Raw genomic sequence first — 20,512 nt, 5'->3', positions numbered from 1 at the left:
CCCGGACGCGCCCGCCCTCCCCCCGGCAGCGGAGGGGCCGCCCCGACCCCCCCCGCCCCGGGCCGCCCTCGCCGCGCCGCGCCGGCGCCTGCGCTCTTGCGCCGCTCGCACTTGCGGTGAGAGGCCGGGGGAAGAGGCGCTGCCGGGGCCGCCTCGCCGTCCGGCGGCGGGGCCGGCGCTGCGGCTGCGCGACACCAGCCCCGGCCCGAGCCGAGGGAGCTGCAGCCCCGCGGGCGGGAGGCCTCTCCCGGCGGGAGCGCCGCTGCGGGGCCCCGGAGGGGAGCGAGGTAACGCGGCGTCCGCCTGCGGGGCCTCCGGTCCTGCTCTCTGCGTCCCTGCCGCCGGGACCGCTCCCCTTCCCTGGCCGCCCCGTGCCTTCGGAGAGCCGCCTGCCGGGGGCGGCCGCGACGGGGTGGAGGTGAGAGGGTTTCATCTCGGCGCTGCCGGGGGGGGAGGGAGGGAGGGAGGGAGGGAAGTGCTTGACGGCCGTAACTGCAGACCGTGGGGGCTGGGAGCTGAACTGGGAAGCCGCAGCTTTCGGGACTTGTCACCTTGGCGGTGGCGCCGTACTTCAGGTGACCTCGCCGGGAAGCGAGTGAGGGCAGAGCTGAATCGTTGGACTCGGAGATGCGGTTGTGTTTAACTGAAGCAAAATGACAGTAAATGTCCCTGATTGTGCTTTCTTGCAGCACACAGCAGGTCTTCCTTAGGAGAACTGTGGCTGTTGAAAGCTGTGGGAACGCAGCCAACAGTTTTGACTTCAGGTGGGCTCTTAAGTGGCAAATAAATGTGTTCCATGGCAAGACAATGTTCTAGCTTTTGGCTTTGTCGCTGAGGTAAAAATTTCAGCTGTTGAGTTGCAGCAGGCACAGTTCTCTGTAGCTTCAGTAATGCCAGTGTCAATAACACTTGCTGCTTACTGTTGTGGGTTTTGAGGGGTGCTGGTGGTATTTTACTTAGTATGGAGGACTCAACATTGTTTACAGTGTGTTCAGAAGCGTTCTTAGCCTCACCTTCCTTCAGAGAAGTCCTCTCTGATGTCTCTGGTGTACCTACTGTTGTACAGCTTCCCAAACCTCAACCCAAATAAAAAGGCAGTACTTAGGGATTGATCCCTTCTGGGTGGAGTTTCTGAACAGTTTGGTGTAGGTGCCTCCAGCAAAGAAGATAAATACAGTCATTTCAGTTTCTAGGTGCTTTGCCTGAAGTTTCTGCAAAGCTTTAAGCTCACTCACGTAAATCAGTGAGGCTTTAGAATTATCTCTTGTTTTGTTTTGTGTTTTTTTATTTTTTTAAAACACATCTTTTCCTGTGTCCCTTGAAACAACTCTCCTGGTAGAGGTGGAGGGAGAAGGACTGGGAACAGTCATGCCTCCGGGATGACGTAGCCAGGCACACTGCTGGATGCAAACTCTAACGGACTGGAGCCCGTGGATTGCAATTAGACAGCCAAAACTGCTAGAGCCCCCAAAGGTGTTCCTCGTGCTTCTGAGTGTGGCTGTGCTTGGGGCAGGAGTGTTCAACCTTCCTGTGAACCGCCTGTTGAGCCCTGTGTTTGAGGGTGCTGTAACATTGGGTAGTAGGATGACTTGGGAAACTTTTCTGCCCAGTTAGAATCTCACAACTTTGCAATGGCAGTAACTTTTGTAATTATGTCTTTTCTTACGAGGTGCTTGGTGGACGAGGAGAAGCTGAGCCTGGAAAGCTGTGGCTGAGCAACCCCGAGGCGATACTTATGGACTGGTCCGACGTGTGGGATTGGAGAAACGGGAGCAGGTCAGTTAAGAAACACCTCCATGTCAGGGGAACATCAAACAAGCTTTTTTTGGCAATGAAGGGGGAGAGAAATGGCTAGGTTTGTCTATCTAGAGACAGGCTGATTCAAAGTGTGAAAGTCTCCTCGAAAACAAAGAACCCTGAAGTAGTGGAGAACTTGCTGTGGTTCAGAAGGTTTGGTTAAAATTTAGGCACTCACGAATAAGAACCTCTAAATACCTGTAGCCTGTGCACGTAAATACAATGTAGGCAGAGCAATTTCTTGGAAAAGCTTTCCACCTCTACCGTGCTTTACCAGTTCAGCAGCCTCAGCAACTGGGGATTTTAAAAGCTCTGATTCTCAGATCAGAGTTCACGGTACAGGTTTCTGGGTGCGCGCTGTGTGTTTTATTCTGGCAGAAGAAAAGGCCTGTATGCTGTGACCCCTGGGGTACCTTGTGGGTGCAGCTATCAGTACACCTTCAAGGTGAAGAGTGTGTGTATGTCCAGAGAACCCAGTTATTTCCAGGCCCACCCACTTTCCTGGAGGATGGTGAGGACTGTGCAAGGACTGAACTGTGAACGGAAGGAGTTTGCCATCAGCTGAAGTAAGGGTCTGCGGGGTTGTTTTGTGTTCAGGAAAGATAATTGGCCGCTGGTCTTCCAGATCCTCGAGCCCCTTGCTTCTGTCAGGAAAAAGGGCAGCTCTCTGGTACAAGACCAGTTGTGCTGGTGGGTTGCTGGGGAGGTGCTCAAACCAGAGCTTGCTTGCCAAGAGCACCGTCAGGTGGTGAAGAGGGAGACCCCCAGGTCCGAGTTGCCGGGGCCAGGAGCAGCAGTCAGTCTCTGCCCAGACTTTTGGAATGCCGTGGGGACAGGTTTACTCGTGCCAGGCTGGGGTCTGTTAGATACAGCCTACGTTCAGCCACGGGGAGTGGAATTTAGGGGTGGGATTACTGTGCAGCACAGGGGGGCACAAATTACTGTGTTTTCAACTCCCCCTTTAGCGTAAGACTAAGGGTGAGCGTGCGAGGGGAAACCTCTGGGCGTAGTCACGAGGGAGACTTGTGCGGGACTTGCAAAGTGGGGGTTTTATGTTGGTCCTACGCTAGCGTGGTACAAAGTGCCTACAACGGCGGGCACTGGTGCTGCGCTGCAGAAGGGAACGTCCTAACCACTGGCCCCGTGTTGTCCCCGAGACTTCCACATGTCACATCCCATTTCTTCATTGCCCCTTCTCTATGGGCTCAGGGTTACGGTCTTGCCGTGACTCAAGTGTGTTTCTGACCGTCGGAACAAATTTCTAACGGGTTTAATATTTAGGAAAATGAATGTAATACTTATTGTAGTTTACTCATGCGTTAATTACTGAGTTGGAAAAAAAGCCGTGTTCTTTGAGATGTGAGCCATGTTCAGCGTCCTTGTTGTGATCCCTTTTATACTCACGTTGTGTAATGCTGACCTTGGGAATGAAGGTATTTCTGCATATTTTTTTTACTTACATCCTGAAAGTGAGGTGTTGATGTATACATTAGATATTAGGCAAGACAAAATCGTAATGAAATAGCACAGGAATGGTATCTGTCCTCTCACCCAGTTATTATGGTAGATCAGATGTTTTTGTTGGGGTTTTTGTTGTTGGTGGTGCGTTGTTTTTTTTTGTATTTAGAATTATCTCTCTGTTCCCTGTTTAGACACAGAGGAATGCAAGATGTTAAAGCTGTTGTGACCTGATGCATCTACAGCTCCAAATGAAGTGGATGAGTGGGATTAATAGATACAATATTAAAACAGTGGAACCTATTTTATTGTAGTTCTAACTTTGCATACATACGAGATATGATGTAATAATATTTATGTAATGCATGAGTAACTATTCATTCTTAAAAACTGTAGAGCCTGAGGTTGTCTGGCAGGTATCAGGCTTTCTGTGTGTGAGGTTAACTCCTTCAGGGTGATTTTCTTTGAAGAAGATGTTTAGGCTCTGCCAAATCACGGATGCGGCATCACAAATAAACAGTGAAGTGGTTTAGTTCTCCAGCTATTAGAAACAGAGTAGGAAATCCCTGGCTTCTCAAGCCGTAAACTGTAATATTAGTTTGCATAATCCAGGCGTTTCTACCTCATCTTGGTTAGAGAAGACACTTGACTATGGTCTGCAAAGGAAGTGTGATTTGGCCATCTTCTATTTGTTTCCATGTGAAACTTTTTAATGGCTTTTTTTCCTTTCTATACCTTTAGTAATGATTGCTAATAAGCTTCAAGAACTTCTTATTACATCTGTGTTCTTTTTTTCTTTTTTTAAAAAGGAGAGAAATGTAATTGTGTCTCTTTTCAGAGGTGTTGGACCCAAACAGTCATTGTCAGAAGTCACGTAGGTGACTTGAGAGAGGTGCCTGTCCAATTATTTGTTTGAGAGTTGAAATACAGAATGAAATAAAGTGTAATCGCTTGTGTCTACACTGACATTTTCTTTGAGGAGCAAGAAACATCAGAAACAACTTCTAACTTGCTGTACAAGACAGTGGAGTGTCCTTGGTGTTTGGCTCGCAGGCAGCGCGATGCTTGTCTTCCCTGGAGTTGGTAGGGATCAGAACGACCCTTTCTCACGGGGTCTGACGTGCGTGTCTTGCCTGCAGAAAGGCGCTCAGCTGCCGGGCTGCCTGCCTGCCAGCCACCCACCCTGTCTGTACAGGCTGCTGCTCCTGTGGCGTGGGGAGCTCTGCACGAGCCTCCGTCTGCGTCAGGCTGGGTGTCCAGGCTGGGCAGCTGCTGGGGAGTCAGGGTCAGCCCAGGCTCCTCGTTCCGCCTGCGGAGTGAAGGGGGGTGATGGGCAGGTGGAAGCGGCTGATGCAGATGTTCAGAAGCCGAACGTCCAGCAGCGCTGCAGCTCATGGCTAGTGCCAGCTGTGGGCGCTGCCTCTGAAGCTGCCTACCTAGTCTTTCTGCCTCTTCTTCTGGAGGGATTGTGCTCAGAGAGGTGTATGAACAAGGCCTGCCGGTGTTCTTCTCTCTGAGGGCTTTTGTGTGCTCCTGTGCTCAGCCATCGGTTTGTAAAGGTTTGCTGGTACAATCTAGGAAGTTTAAGTGGTTTGCGGTGTGGTGCTTGGGGGAAGTGGAAACCTGACTTTTGATTGAAAATAGCAGAAGGATCAACTCCTCGAATGGGCTGTGGTGGCACTAAGGTTGGACAACTTCTTTAGGTCTTTTGAAGGAGAAATCTCGTTGCATTTGGCAAGACTATGGGCGTCATCTCTTGATGTCCTGCACCTTTACATAGTAAGAGCATGAAAGGCAAGGAATCAAACTTTTGTTTGAACCCAAAAATGCGCCTACGATTTTCTGTTGTTCTGTAAAATACAGAGAGTAAAATTTTGACTACAATAGCAAAGTCAAGTGAAGCACCACTAGAATTTATGATTGAATGCATCTGAGCTGGTTGAGCTGTTTCATTCCATTTTAGCCCTTTGGAGCTTGAAGCAGACTGGCTTGTCTGTTGACACAGTGACTTGGAGGAGAGTGTGATTTCAGAAATGCTGTAGCGCTGCCGCGGTGGTAATACAATGATAGCAGAGTTGAATTTCATGCTTTGTGGTGTAAGGTTGTAGGTATTATTTGATGTGGTAGTCTTTGTATCTCTAAAGGAGTCTCATAACGTTGCTGCTTATACATAGGAACAATAGCTTTTAATTGACTAGGCAATGCTGAACTATGAAACAAGATTTGGTTACCTTCTAAGGCAGTATTTCTTTTCAACACACACAAAAAACGTTTGAGAAATTGCAAGGCCTGTTTATTAGAGTGAAATCATAATGAAAATGGGGTTTTCTGTTTACTTACAGCCTCTTGTTTAGTTGGTGATTCTTGAATTGTCGTCCTTGTTGCTAACTTGTGGTGTATGGAGGTATCAAAGTTTTGATTTATTCCCTACTAGCTCTTGGCCATTTCAAGCTCTTGAGCCTTTTCTCGAGATTTCCCTGACTGCTTCAAAATGAGTATGTGACTGTTCGGTTGGGCGTTTCTGTCAGGTGCTTATTCAGCTGCAGGAAGACAGAACCAAGCTGTAAATCCATCCAGAAAGAAATCAGGGTGAGACTAGAGGTCATGTTAGGGGAGACATTAACAAACGAGCCGACGTTGCTAAATTATTGCTTTGCTTCACAAGCCTGAGTGCAAAGCAGCTGAGGACACTAAGAGTAAACGGCATACAAGATCCCTGTTGGTGTGTGATGAGAGTTGTAAAACAGGTAGGTGAAGTGTTTTTAAAAATCAGAATTGTGATTTGGGTGTGATTTGAGGCTGCTACGTGACAAATGATACAGAAATAGGTACAGGTTTTACAATTGCTTTTGGAGGGTGTTAGCCTGAGAAATGTGTGTTCAGTTGACAGGAGGGCCTTTGGAGAAGGCAGATTAGGAATTTACCTAAGACAAAGCAACGTGTCATTTGAGGGGTATTATAACTCTGCTGCCGCCTTATGTATTTGTCTCTTTTTGAAGGGTTTTGTATTTTACATTATGAGATCACTGATCCAAGAATGAATCTTCTTTCAGGGCAGCACAAACACTCAGCCAAAGAAGAGGATGTTCCGAAGTCACTCTTGTGTGCTTTTGCTGACGAGTTTTGCTGAGGCTAGGTGTAATTCAGAGCAGGGGTTTGCAGTCGGCAAAATCTGAATGCATTTCAGGTAGGTGTCTAAGTTTGGTGGCTTCTGCTTGGTTTTCTGAGAGGGGAAAAAGCTGAGGCAAGTGCTCCAGCTCTAATCTGGCTCCCTTCCAGCAGCAGTAGCTCTGGCATGGCTCAGTGAGGGGGCCTGCTTCTCTTCTTTCCTCTGTTCTTCCCTCCCCTGTGCCCCTTCCCTCCCCTGGCTGGGCTGTATATCTGATGCCGTCCAAGTGTCTGTCTCTCCTCCAGTGCTGCTCACTGGAGAAGGAATGAGCTCCTGGCAGGAACTCGCTGCTTTCTACACTCAGCTCGGGATTAACTTTTCTCCCCTCGTTCTCGCTGCCGTTTCAGACGCCGTTTCCCGCACTGCTCGTGCCCCGTAGCCTCCTTGGTAAACTGTCCCAGTGCTCACGGCCCAGCATCGTTCCAGTTGCTGTCACTTCGCGTATTCCGTTTTTCAGAAGCGGGCACTTCTTGTCAACAGCCTTCCAGTCCCTTCTGCGGTTTCATAGGGAGGGTCTGAGGATGCAAAGCGGACACAGCCATTGTGGTGCGGCTTATGCCTCTGCCTTCCTTTCTCACACCCTCTCCCAAACTACCCCAGCGTCCAGCTCCTGACAGGGGCTTATTCTGTGGGCTGCAGCATGGCCTCGCGGATTTACGGCATCGTACAGTGTAGCTCCGCTTCCCGCACACCACTTCTGCGCCTTGCACGGGCAGGCTTCTCGTGCTTCTGAAGAGCTGTTTGGCAAGTAGCCTCCTGTCCTTTTGTTTCTTTTTTTCTCCTGAGGTTTATAGCTTCTGTGAGATGTGAATACGGCTGGAGTAGGACTGAGGAATTGGGAGACAGTGTATGTATTCTGAGGTTGTTTTCGGTGTTGGAATTTTGTCAGGGATGAGATGGGAGGTCATTAGCCTCTACCATCCCTGGTTCTTAAAGGGATGTGTTTTCTAGTGTGTTGTGGGGGTGTTTTTGAAGAACCTTTTCCTTTTTTGAGGCGTTTGTTCCATACTTTGTATAGATTGGCTGCTGAGTTGTTTGAGCAATGAGAAGCTGCCTGAAGAGACTGCGAGATTCAGCTCTGCTGGCATGAAACTCGTTCAGCAGCAAATTTAGTACCCATATACAGCTTGCTTTAATTCTGTTTCTTGAGTAAACCTTAAAATACTGTGACAAAATCAATGTTCTAGAATCCAGATATTAGTTCCATAACCGTTCTTCTGTTTGCTACTGTAGATCACCTCTTGATCGAGTCACTGATTATATTTGTGCTTTTGTGGTTCGATTAAACAAATATACGTGTAACTGACACCGCATGCTTAGAACTCCATCAGCTGCAGGCTTCAAAGTGTTTCACAAAGTAGCTGCATCTATATTGGGTCGAATATATAACTTGGGACTGATTTTTCTGATCAGTGCCCCTGGAAGTAGGCTAACAGCTTATCTGTCTCAGCTACAACGTCCAGTTCTGTCACATGCTTCTTATGGGTGCTCTTTGGCTGCTTGCTGAAATATCTTCTTTTTCAGTGTGTAAAGTGAACCTCCTCAAAATAAGACGCTGGCCTGAAAACAGTTGTCTGTCTTATGTTGTCTCTCTCTGTGCAGCCTGTTTGTGTGTCCAGGTAAACACAGTTGCATCTGTGGAACGGTGTGGAAAGGTTGCCAAGTAGCTGTCTTGAAGTTGATGACCCTGCAGCTGTAAAAGTTACTGGAAGGTTTTGGCGCTGTTAGTGAAAACTGATTTAGATTTGGAAAGCAGAAGAAAAGAAAGCTATTAACTCCAGAGACCATGCCAGCTTGGGTTTGTTCCTCAGTGACAGGTTCTTTTCCTAAAAATTAGAGAGAAAGTAGGAGCAGAGGCTGCTTATTTACATTCCAGCTGTGCCTCTGTGCTGTTTGCTGCCTAAAGCAGTGTGGGCTACAGCAAGGCTGTATGTCCTGTTTCAGGTGCAATATCAAGATGCAGTACCCAGTGGGAATCTTGAAAGGGCTGTGGGATGTTGCACCTAATCCGTAATGCTTGGCGTTACTCCTCAGGGGAGGTTTGCAATACAAGTTTTCTGAGTTGTGTATGGTGAGATGTACACTGAGTCTTTCCTTTTGTGTTTGAAACTGCCGAGGTGGGTTTCTGTGTAGCACAGTTCTGGTTAAGCAGTGGGATTGGAAACTGAATCAGCCCTCGCTTCTGCAGGTCCTGCCTTCAGATCAGTAATGAACACATTTTTATTGCTGCCACCCCTATTATATTTGTCATCCAGTTGAGGAGGTTGTTTTCTTTATGAAAAGAAAACAAGATTACATGTGCCAAAGGACAGCAGCTGTTTTACAGCGTCTGATTACAATGATGTTTTTTTCCAAAGTACTGTGCTTTAAGCAGTCTCTAATTTGAGTGTTTAGTCTGTCATGATTATTAATACATAGTATAAAGGAACGTTTTATTCTCTGATATTATTTGCAAGCTAGGATCAAAATGGAAAAAGTATGAGGGCTTTGTATGTAAGGAAGCACTGCTTTTTTTTTAATCCGTTGGGGGTTTTTTTTTGATTTTTGATGACTTTTCAGTTGACCAACAAAATGCATCACATTGATACAATACGTATTTTACAAGGAGAAAAGTATTGTTCGTCCGCCCATGTTCTAGCAGCTGCCAGCGTTTGGAGCAAGGAAATCTCCAGGTTCAGGCTGGAGGCTAGCCGTGTGACAGGACAAGGCGCCAACTGCATGAAGGGGTGTTTTTCTGGCACGCAGCTGCTGTGCACACACGTCCCTAAGTCAGAAGTAAATCTGATCTGAGGTGGTTTCTGCCGTTGTGAGTTAGTTCAAGTTTAGCTCTGGATTCTTGAAGCGTGGGTCACATCTGCAGGGAGATTTGCTGCTCTTTGACTTTCTGTGGTTGCACAGTCAGGTCAGGAGCTCTTTTTCCATTCAGGAGCTTCAGTCACATTTAAAGTAAGCTCAGCTGCCACTGGGCATCATTGTCTCTCCTTGCCAACCTGTATGTTGGACTATTTAGCTTTCAAAAGGCTTCTGGAAATGGTCTCTCGTGAGGCTCAGTGGTATTTCTGCTTAGGCCCAATCATAGACAGAAGGCTTCACTCCAGAGAGGGTTTGTAACGGTTGACATGGTTGTAGTTTTGTATTAGAATTTGCTCAAGCAGTTAAGAAATCTGTTAAAAAAAAAAAAAAAAAATCAAACATTTTTTAGTGTTAGTAAAGAATGTGATGAAAGTAGAGTGATCTTTTCCAAAAGTGAAATAAACTGATACAAAAGGAATTGTGGATGCAGTTAAAACTCATCCTTTCCATTAAGTGAAAGGCGAAAAAAGTGGGAAATGCAGTAGAAGATTATGATGATAATTAATATCTCTTTAGAAAGAGGTTGCACTTTTTCCAGTGGGAAGACAAATATTTCTGTTCTGGAATTGTCTGGGTTAACAGAGACCTTGATCCCTAGCGATTGACCAGTAGCAGCCACAATAACAGGATTAATGTGTCAAAAATGTCACATTTAAATATTTTTGTTAACTTGCCGTTGTTGTAGGAAATCATGTCTTAGATTTTTCTTTGTTTTAAAACAGTTTCTTAATCCTTGAGACAGGATGAAAATTTCAAGGGGCAATCCTTCAGCTGGGTGCAAGGAAGTTTGTCAGGAGATGATCTGGCTGGTCTGGCTCCATAACATCAAGAACTTGGTTTTTCAAAAATACAGAATGCTCACAATTCCTATAAAATCAGTGTATGTCTGGCTACCTGCAGGAGTTCCACCCTTAATTTTTTGTTTGTTTGTTTGTTTTATATAAATGTGCTGCAAATGTTAGAAACAATAATTGGAGTCCTGTGTTTTTCTAAGGCACAATTGTCAAGGAGAGTTACTTATTTGTCAGAGAGAAGCAGCAGAACCCACGGTCTCATTTGTGAGTTGTGTATGGGCTTAAGTTTTTAGCTTATCCAGCTCATCCCTAAAGATATTACACCAGAGGGGTCCCAGTCCTGAGCCCTGGGGGACACCGGCTGGATTGAACTCCCTTCACCACCACTCTCTGTGCTTGGCCGTCCCAGCCGCTTTTTAACCCGCCTTAGAGTGATGATCTGAAATGTCCGAGTCCTTTACTGTTTCACTCTTCATTGAGATAGAAAGCAGGACCATGTCTATACACATCTTGCATTCTGAAAAATGTAGAGCCCAACCAGGCTGATAGAGTCCATAAAATGAGTAAAAGAACAGATGTACGTGGATATTAAACCAAACAGCTGCAAAGTCTTAGATTTGGAATTGCTTTTTTGAGGTAAGTAATGTAAAACTTTAGACTTTCTGCTATAATTATTGTCAATTCAGGATGCTTCAGTTGCAGGGTGTACACGTGTTAATTGGTGAGGCTAATAATATTTATGTCCTTGAAGAAAACCTACATTCACTGATTTTTCTTCTGCTTCTTTGTTGTTGGGCTTAAGTTTAGCTGTGATTGGATGGCCTGAACGTTTGTCAGAATACGTTTGTGTAGAAACTGGAGTCAAAGAAAAAAAATCCAAAGCCAGCTGGAAGACTAGAAGAGGTCGTAGGCTTTGAGCAGGGAGGTTGGACTAGATGGTCTCCAGAAGTTCCTTCCGACCTCGACTGTTCTGTCAATCTGTTCTGTGACAGAAGAATTGCATTTAATAAACCTGCATTAACATAGGTTTAGCCAGTAGTTTGTATTTCCGATTTTGTTCCTTGTTTTGTGGAAATATTTTAACTCATTCTGTTGTTCTCAATTAAAAGAAAGAATACCTGAGTCATTTCTATGTAGTAGAAATTAATGGAATCAAAACTAAAACCAAGTTTTCAGCTCTTCCTCAGTGTTGAATGACTATCATTGATCTGTTTGAGAAAACCAAAGTGAAGTTACTTGTTCTGCACACCTGCTTGGGAGAGATGGTCTCTGTCACAAGCTGGATTTAGAAAAGCTCTGGAATTCTAGGCTGCTTACTTTTCCATTTCCATGGTTTGATTTTACAAAGGTTTGTGTTAGACATGCTTTCCTTAACATTTAAAAGCATTTAATTGGAAAAATGTTAATGGCTTACAGCAAACATAAACCTCAGTGTAAGTTGTTACACATTCAAATTGGATCATTAAGAGGTTTACTTTAAAAGGAAAGGGTTTGTTTGCAAGTTGCTGAAGTGGAAACAATTTAGGTTTATGGCTCTCCCCTAATAGGACCCTGTCAAAAAGTTTTAATCGTTTTGTGATGTTCAGTTGCTGAAGGTTTTTTGGTATCCATTTTTTGAGGGTGAAATGGTGACAGTTAACTGTTTGGATAAAGGACCGGGATTTTACCTGGGTGAAATTCAGTACAGCTGACAGAGCTGCACTCTGGTTGCTCCTGCTGATGGACTGCGGCTGCTGCCCTCAGGCATTACAGACTTCTGTCTGAGTCTGAGGAGAGACATACTATTAAGTCAGTAAGTGATTAAAGAATCTTCAGCCATAGAACAAAGGGAAACAGGCAACACTTAGTAAAATTTGCATAGTTCAGATGAAGTTACGTTTTATTATGGGCATTTCACAGCTCACTTAGCATGCAGAGTAGCCCTTCAGCAGGTTTACGTTTGTCAGGTCTGGTGATTGCAGTGAGCACCAGAGAATTCTAAACTGGGAATACTTCAACACAAGTGAAACAGCTGGGATAAGCAGTGTGCCCGACTCCTGCTCCAATGTATTTTAAACTATTTTGAAAAAACAGAGAAGGCTCAGAAGAGACTCAAAGATGTGCTTTGCTCCTCTGGGGGATGATAAGATATATTTTTGTTAGGTTGTGTTTGGAGCTTGTGAAGAAGTACTGAGAAGTTGTAGTCTACTGAAGAAAACCGTGGAAAGAATAAACAACAGCTCACACAAATATCTAAGCAAAGAAGAGTGTTAGAGAGGGGATCTGAAGTGGTTCTGAAGTGCCTGTTAAAGTGGTAGCCTCCTCCTACAGCCAGCCATGGATCTTTCTAGAATGACTGCTTTGGTCATGTGAGCTACTGGACGACCAGGTTAACCTCTAGGTCTGTAACATCCTGGAGGGCAGGTAAATTGATCAGATCTTCCCCCGTAACCTAAAAAACCCAAGGACATTAAATATCAATCCACGGCATCAATCTGATTCGGTTCTGTATCAGTGCGGGGTAATGTCTGGGTGGGAAGTGCTGCTTCTAGCTCAGTCTCAGCAGCGCGGAGCACTGACCCTACTTGTGAAGTAGAAAGATTTGAGTACCAGTTCCCTGTTAGGCTCCTTGTGTCATCTCAGAGCTTACTGACTTGTGCTGCTCTGAGCTGTATGCAAATAGCTGACCCCAAGTACTGGGGATTTAGGTAGAGTCCGTGGGGAGGGTTGTGCTTTCTGTCTCTTGGAGCTCTTAGGAGAGCTCACTAGCTTTGCAGCACCACTCCAATGGTGTTGCCCTGTAATAAAGTGAAAAAATTAATGCAGAGTGTTTCTACAGATGGACCTCTTCTCTGTTGCTTCTCTGTTGGCCTCGTTCCGACTAGGTAAGATCGTTACAAGCAAAGCCTTGAGTTATAAATGCTACAGGGCAGAAATACCTTTTTTTTTTTTTTTTTTTTTTTTTTTTTTAATGTTGTGCACTGATGTGCATGCAGCTAGCTCTGAAGTAACGTTGGGCATTGCTTAACCAGTATATTTGGTACGGAAAACACTTTGCCATGGACACCACTTCAGTGAAATTGAAGTACGTGTTGTCTTGGACGTGCGAGAGCAGAACAACCTGGGGGAGTGTTATTTAGAGATCGTGTGGAAGACTGGTAAATACACAATCTTGTGCAATCGGTGACAGTCTTTAGGAATTCTTATTTTTCTAGAGAGCTCAAATTGGAAGAGGGATAGCTCGGTCTGGCCTTGACTGTCCTGTAACTTGTCTAAATCTGTTCTCTTTTAATGTCTTTAGATGAAAAGAAAAAGAACCGATTTGCAGCTGAGCTGGATGAATTTGGGTCAGATACAATGAGTGAAATGAATATTGTTGGGCGAAATATTTTAAGTGTTTGGAGAACGATGAGAAATGAGGTAAAGTTTTAAAAGGTTAATGTATTTACTGACTGGGGGGGTTTTGATGATTGTAGGCTTTGTTGAACAGTTCATGTACCTTCTGTAACTGTTTGTTCTCTGTTTGTACACCTTTTCAAATAGAGCATTCTGCCACTGGGTGAGACTGGATTTTGCGTGTCGCTGGAATGTAAAATACTGAAGCCCTTACCTTTCAGTCATGTTACGTGATGTTCCTTTTCACTCCTTTAGGGTTTTTGAGAACAAGTTACCTGTTTTCACAACTTGTCAAGTGTGACGCTTTTACTAAATTAACTACTTGAACTTACTTTAAGCTGTCAGAATTACTCATTGCTTTGCTGTTTAAGACCATACATTTGATACTCAGATGATTGAGTCCTTAGAAGTCTTGTTCTGACCAAATTCAGACCTGACCTTTGTGATTTACTTAATTTCACCTATTCTTTTCAACTGATGAGGGATATTCTTTCCTGACTTGTAAATAGTTTGTAAATACGTATGTATGTTTACTTTTTTAGCAAAGAATCCTAATACAAAGTTAATTGAGTTGTCAGGGTGTTTAAAAAGTAGGGATTTCTGTGACTATGAAAGACATCACGCAGGTTAACGCAGCCTCTGTGTTTTTCTAGGTGAATCTAATGAATTACCCTTTTGAAAACGTGGGCTTTCATGTTCCTCATCAACGTTTTCCTTTATTTACTTTCCAAGTGCTGTCTGATTGGTTTGATAATAAGGCAGATGTCTATGGGTGGATCTATTGATCCGGTTTGTTTATTCTTTTTAAGGCCAGATTCTTAACATGGGAATAGGGGTGAGCTACAGTCAGCATAGGGAGAAATAATCAATTTAGCTCAGGTGCTGGAACAGTCTGTATGCAGCAACATGAGTTTATTTACTCTGCTGTTGTGCTGTGCTCTGTTGTGTAGTTGTACCCTCAATATTTCATCGCCATGTATTTTTCTGTTTAAAGTACACAAAACCAAAACAAATGCTCAGTCCCAGTTCCAACGTATCTGAATAGATGGACCATTTTGAAGTTCTGGAAGGTTTTTAGTTTGTATGTACTATTCATCAGAAGGACTTTTAATGAACTGCCAGGTTTCTGTTTTACTTCACGGTGCATGCCAACGAAGCTCGGCTTAAAAGGAGAACAAAACCGTGTGCAAGATGTTAAGACCGTAACTACAGCGGCTTAGAAACAGCCTTTATATGACACGTATCACACCGGGCTTCACTCTTCGTTAGAGTGGTTTGGAGTTGTGTGGCATGAACAGCTCATAAAGCTGAGTACTGAGCTGAGCGTCATTCATGACATACAGATGATTTCTGTTCAACTTAAATACTTTCCAGCTAGGTGGAAACTTGGTTTAGTGCTGAAGTTCTAAATCTGTGTCCAGCTGAGATAGGTGTTGTTAATACAGAAGGTGTTATATTAACAGTTGTATTGATTGTTATTATTGAAGGGTTTTGTTCTACCAAAGTCCACTCAGTTTAAAACCCATGTAAACAGGTGAAGAGAAACTGGAGTTTCTGTTTCAGTAGTCCTTTGGGGGAGTGGGGAAAATAGTACAAAGTATGTCGTTGAGATGGGCCTTAACAGCAGTTTGCTGTAGCACGTTCTGTGTCTGTCTTTAGAATACATAAGTGTATATTTGTGTGTGCCACGTTTTTGAAAGAGTCGTATGAGAATGTCCCGGGGGAAGTTTTGTTTGCTGGTTTGTAACAAGCTGTCATAAAAATACGTTGTTATTAGTAGAAAGAGCAACGCTCTCCCGATTGTTTATAACGAGGCTTTGCCTTTCACACGTGGAAAACGGTGGCTCATTCTGTCAGCTGGGTCCGTGGGAATCTCCAGTTGTCAGACAAACTGGATTGGATTGATGGAATGCGTGAGACGGCGAGACTTTCTGGCATTCGGTTCTTACACGTATGAACAAGAGGCTCCCAGGTAAGATCTGGTTTTCCTTGCACTTGACAAAAGCAAAACAGTCTTTATACAATCATTCTCCAGTATCTTTTCAGTTAGTGTGTGTGTTTTCATGAGGTCACAGAAAACTGTTTTGCATGACATGAAATGTAGAGGAAGGCCATTCAAAAGCAGTAATAATGGACTGAATGGTTAGTCTCAGAGATTAAAAATAGCTGTTTATTTTTAAGAGTGAGTGCCCCAGAGGTAATCACGCCAGTGAGTCTCTTCTACTGACTGAGTCTGAGAATGAATGCTTTTTAAAACCATAACCAGTAAGTTGAGAACGTCTTAGAAAGAGGGGATGATTTTCCTCCAGGGCAGGCAAAGCTGCATCGAGTGTGTTCTGTGTGACATTTTCTGTGAAGCAGACCTCTGGGTGAGATCTGATGGTAAGACAAGAAGGGCTCTGGCTTTATTAGGGACTTGTGTCATGCAAGTCGTGTGTGGTTCTGTTATTTCAATAGCAGCATGAGAGGGAGCGGGAGCGGACAGAGTGATACTTACACTGCTCTTTCTTTGAGACCCCAGCAGTTTCCAGCAATACCAAAGGCTTTCCTTGCCCGGATTCTGAGGGACTGGACCAACTAGAATGTTTTCATGGCTTCTCATGAGCCCTGAACAGCACCTGATACGAGAGACAACTGCTCTCACTCATGTGGTCTGCGCTGCTGTTGTCATCTTCTTTCCTACCCTCCTTTTTCTTTCCTACCCTCCTTCTGCTTTCTGTTGTAACAGACTGTAGCTGAGCTGACCAGGAGTGATCATTTTGCCAACTTCCGTGGACAAAAAGACAACTTGGAAACTGCTGTCCTGAGCAGACCAGCATTGTCTCGAGCCAGCCCGAAGCGGGAGTGTCTGAAGCTGCCGTTCCTTAACACTCCAACCCAATTCAAGAGTGTGACCATCTTTCTCCTTTGCAGTTGCCTGGGACACCTCGTGACCCAGTGCAGGTTCTTGTCGGTCTTGCTGGTGCTGGCCCTGTGTTTTGGGCGGGGGGCGGCCCTGGCAGCAGAACCCCGGTGGTGTTCAGTTGGTATTTGCCAGTTCAGCTCCCTGATCCGGTTCACCACGATCCCCGAAGAGTGCCGCTGTTGGAGCGAGGGAGGAGAAACGCAGAGTTAGGGACAGGGAGGGGGGCTGGCGTGCTGCCGACGTAGGGGTGCTTGAGCGGTCACGGCTGCAGCCCGCAGAGCCTGTCCTGCCTGTCATTTTCTCAGATGGCCGTGCGTGGGGGTGAGCACAGAAACAGGCTGCATGTTCTGTCCTGACTGCTCTTTTCTCTTTCCTTCTGTGCACTTGGGTTTTGTTCCCACTCAAACTTTCCAGATCACAACAATAGCAGTTGCAGCAGTTCCCAGTCACCACAGATTTTTTTTTTTTTCTCTCAGAAGAATCATCACTGCCATTTATGTAGATACTCCTTTTCTCCTTAGCTGGAAAAGAGGTTAAACGGAATAGCACTAAGAACAGATTTCAGGTATTTTATTTTTTCCATAGTTTTGTATCTCTTATTAAGTTTTACAAGACCTTTTTTAAACGTCTCTTCTCTTTTATTTTATTAAGCTATCTTGACTATTCCATAGTAGACTAAACAAATCTAATAGGGAGATGATCATAGACATACGGATTATTGGTCAGATGATTGAAGAACTTGCTGAAAACTAGAAAAGACAAAAGAAAACCAACCCAAACCCCTAGCTCTTGCCAGATCCAGTCCCTGAGCACCTGAGCTCAGCACTGGACACAAATTAGTGCAAGGCAGCAGCAGCAGCTTATGCTGATGCAGAGCTACACTTTCAAACCCCAACCTGTTTGTGAGGTAGCAGGGTCTTGTTAAAGCTGTTGGTTCTCTGAGTTCATTGATAATGTCTAAGTTGAGGAAATTATACCGAAGCCGTTCAGTACACTACTTGACTATGTAGTGCGTCAGGCAGAGGTCTTTGAGCAGGGATTTAATTGCTTACAAAGAACAGAATCTTAGGATGATATGGGGTTGTTCTTTGAAAATTTGGGATTTTCAGTCCTTTGCCACCCATGTGTTTAATTTTCAGCTATTTTGTTTTTTATTGTGAATGGACACAGTGAATACCTGGCTATCAATGCTTTTAAAGCCTTACTAAAGCATTGAATAATAAATAAATAGGGCTGGTTTTGTCTCATGTTGCTACCTCCACACGCAATATTTTGTGATGTCTCGAACAAGGTGAAAGTTCTTAAACTTTTGGGGTTTTATGCTTCCTATACTACTTGTGGCATCCTCAGGGAGAAAGTACGACACCCAGAGCAAAACAACAGACTTTTGAAATGGGCTAACTTACATTGTTCCCCTACTTCTCTTGCTGCAAAGCACGTTCTAGTTACTCCTCCTGGTTAAAAGCTTGGAGGCACAATTACCAGCTTACACAGCTCTCATGTCATTTCTCTGTTTTCCCAGATGTTGAAATAATAATGCAGTGCCTCATTCCTGGAATGATGACCAGGAAAATGGTCACCAGCTGCATGTTGGACTTTGTTTTCTTCAGTATTCTGCAAGTCCAACAAAAATAGAGTTCAGTAAACACTTGTTCCCTGACTGCAGCATGGCCATCCGTATATGTTGTTGCAGCCTGTTGGGTGTTTATTTTTCCATAGGTAAAAATTAGAAGTACTTGATTTTCAGTTATTAGGGCCAAATGATGAGGAAACCCATGGAAAGTTTCCACTCTATGGGACAGAAAATGTACCTTAAAAGTGAGAGTATGGCTGTTTATTTTGGAAAACTGGTTGTCCGTACTTTAAATTCAGGAAATGGGAGTGTGTACTCGCACAGTTTGATACAGCCGTGTTTACTCTGCATTTCTGAAATTACAGTGACTATATCCACCCTGTTGTGCAGTATCGTGTGGAGTCCATGGTGCTGCGTATTGCAAAGCCAACGAATTGTGTTCCTGGGACACCCAGCATCCAGCCGCGAGCTCAAGGGAAAGCCCTGCAACGTGCTCCCTCAGTAACGGAGCCAGAATCCCGCTCCGACGGCAGTGCTGTTCTCGTGTGAGCCTTCCAGCCGTTAGAGCCTTCCGTTGGGATAGCACACAGCTACTGATTTTCAGCCTGCCTGGGACAGGTTGAAAGCTTAGGGAAGTAAGTGGTTAACATTTTCTCACAAACTTTGTTTCCCTGGAGACTTTAGCATCTTTTCCAAGGTACTGAGAACCCTTGGGTGTCATTGGAAACCACTGGCACGTACGAACAGCACCATTTTCTGCTACACAACAGAGATGATAAAAATCTACCGGGGGGGGGGGTGTATGCACACACATATACCTATGCACATCAATATGTCTTTTTAATTAAACAGAGAATTAGACTCTGTTCTGTTAAAAAAGAAAAATCAACTCTGTATGTCCATGTGTGTAGAGCTGTCCCATTGTTGTGGTGAGGCTGGTTTTTCCTATTGCTTCAGAATAAGTTAGAATGTCACATAAATGCACTACCTCTTTTCAAAACTGGACTAGTATTATTCGGCTGTATGTTAATAAATTATTGTGGTTCTCTTTTAACCGTGGTAGTTCATTCTGGTCTTAACCATGCAAAACGGAAAGATAGAATGAGTTACTCTGTGTGGCCTCTCTTATGGAGCTTAACAGCAACTCTGTTAATGGGAAAAAAGTCTCATGGGTCATTATAACATGTTCTTTATAATTGTAGGTAGGTAAGAAATTTTGAATGAGAGTATGTTTGTTTATAGCTGAGATTATAATTGTGGTTGTATCCTTGGTAGTGTTACCAGCATTTAATGTGAGTTGGTGGGTTTCCTTGCTCGGGCTGTAAATGAAAGAATTGTCTTCCTATTTCGTTTTCCTCTTTATTAGAGAGGATGCATTCAAATCTGGCCGTGCATCTCTCAGAGCACTTCTTGACTGGCTTTACCAGATTAGAGATGATACCCCAGTGTCACCCAGTGGAGGAGCTTTTGTCAAGCTGACGATATCAAGGCTCTGTGACGGGCACTTTCCCTTCCTGTTGGCCGAGCAGCTTAAGATCAAACGGATCTTGTAGTTTCTATTTTGCTCCATTATGAGCAGAGAGAAGGGGGGGAGGTTAAGTCTCCCATTTCCCAATGTTTTTGATATTTGTCAGCTGGCTGAACTTCTGGCAGTTCAGGAAATATTTACACTTTATGCTTTCATGTACACTGAAGGCTCATTTCCTCAATAATTAAACTGTGTTTTACTTGTGCAGTTTGGGGATCAAACAGTAACTATCTGTGTGTAACACTTCCTTCTTCTTCTGCCTGTAGAGCAGAACGTTTTCCTAGGCAAAGAGTCGTGGTTCGGGAGATGAAACTCCCTGACCTGCTTTCTGTTGTTCTCATTTTGTATGAGGTGTCTGCTGGCTGCTTTGTAAGGAAGTAATAAATATGGCCTGGAGCTCTTTCAAATAATTAGCCAATCACCAGCATACACCTATTTGCCGTAAAAGAGAAACTTTAAGTAAAGAATATTTGTTCCTTTGGCATTTGCCAGTTTGAGAATGAACAGTTAACTCTTGAAGTCCCGTTTCAGGTAACAAGGGTATCTAACCAGTGGGTGAGTGGGGCTGATGGAAACAAAGAACAACAAGCTGTTTACCCTGCCCTCAAGAGCTTTACCTGCAGTCGGAGTTGCTTGTGGTAGTTGTGGGAAGAGCCAAACCGTTGGTGCCTGAGGCACCTTGCAAACTAATTTGTCCTCTGAAGAGCGATTATCTCAACAGTTCTGGGTTTTGCTTTTACTCCTCACTATTTAGGTTGGGCTTTTTAACGTGATTTTTCCTTGGTTCCCTTTGTGGCAGCCTTCCAGAAGAAAGGGTGTGCTGCCGGGAGTGCCGGAAGGGATCTTGAAGCCGAGGGTCGTGGTGAAACAGCCCGTGAAGGCTTATCAGCCTGCCAAGGCTGTAACTGGAATGGCTGAAGCTCGGCAGTCAGGTCTGGAATTTACAGCTGATGTTACCTGTGGTGACACCGGTGCTGATTGTTCTGGAAGAGTGCCCTGCACTGAGGTGAGCCTTGCGGGTAGAAATGCAGAAAAACTCTGGAAAAGACACTGTTAATAA

The 20,512-nt window shown here is 44.6% G+C and overlaps 1 long non-coding RNA gene across 1 annotated transcript; it reads left to right on the top strand.

Moving 5' to 3' along the window:
• The first annotated feature begins 398 nt into the window (after positions 1-398).
• On the top strand, positions 399-13,777 carry LOC147412662 (uncharacterized). Its single transcript, XR_015184178.1, has 5 exons — positions 399-418; positions 690-764; positions 1,670-1,776; positions 6,309-6,442; positions 13,352-13,777. It is a non-coding gene; the product is annotated as an uncharacterized LOC147412662 (long non-coding RNA).
• Positions 13,778-20,512: the final 6,735 nt, after the last annotated feature.

Source organism: Leptosomus discolor, unplaced genomic scaffold (genome assembly GCF_034619465.1).
Source record: "Leptosomus discolor isolate bLepDis1 unplaced genomic scaffold, bLepDis1.hap2 HAP2_SCAFFOLD_45, whole genome shotgun sequence".
Taxonomy (NCBI): domain Eukaryota; kingdom Metazoa; phylum Chordata; class Aves; order Leptosomiformes; family Leptosomidae; genus Leptosomus; species Leptosomus discolor.
This window is presented reverse-complemented; position numbering and strand designations above follow the sequence as displayed.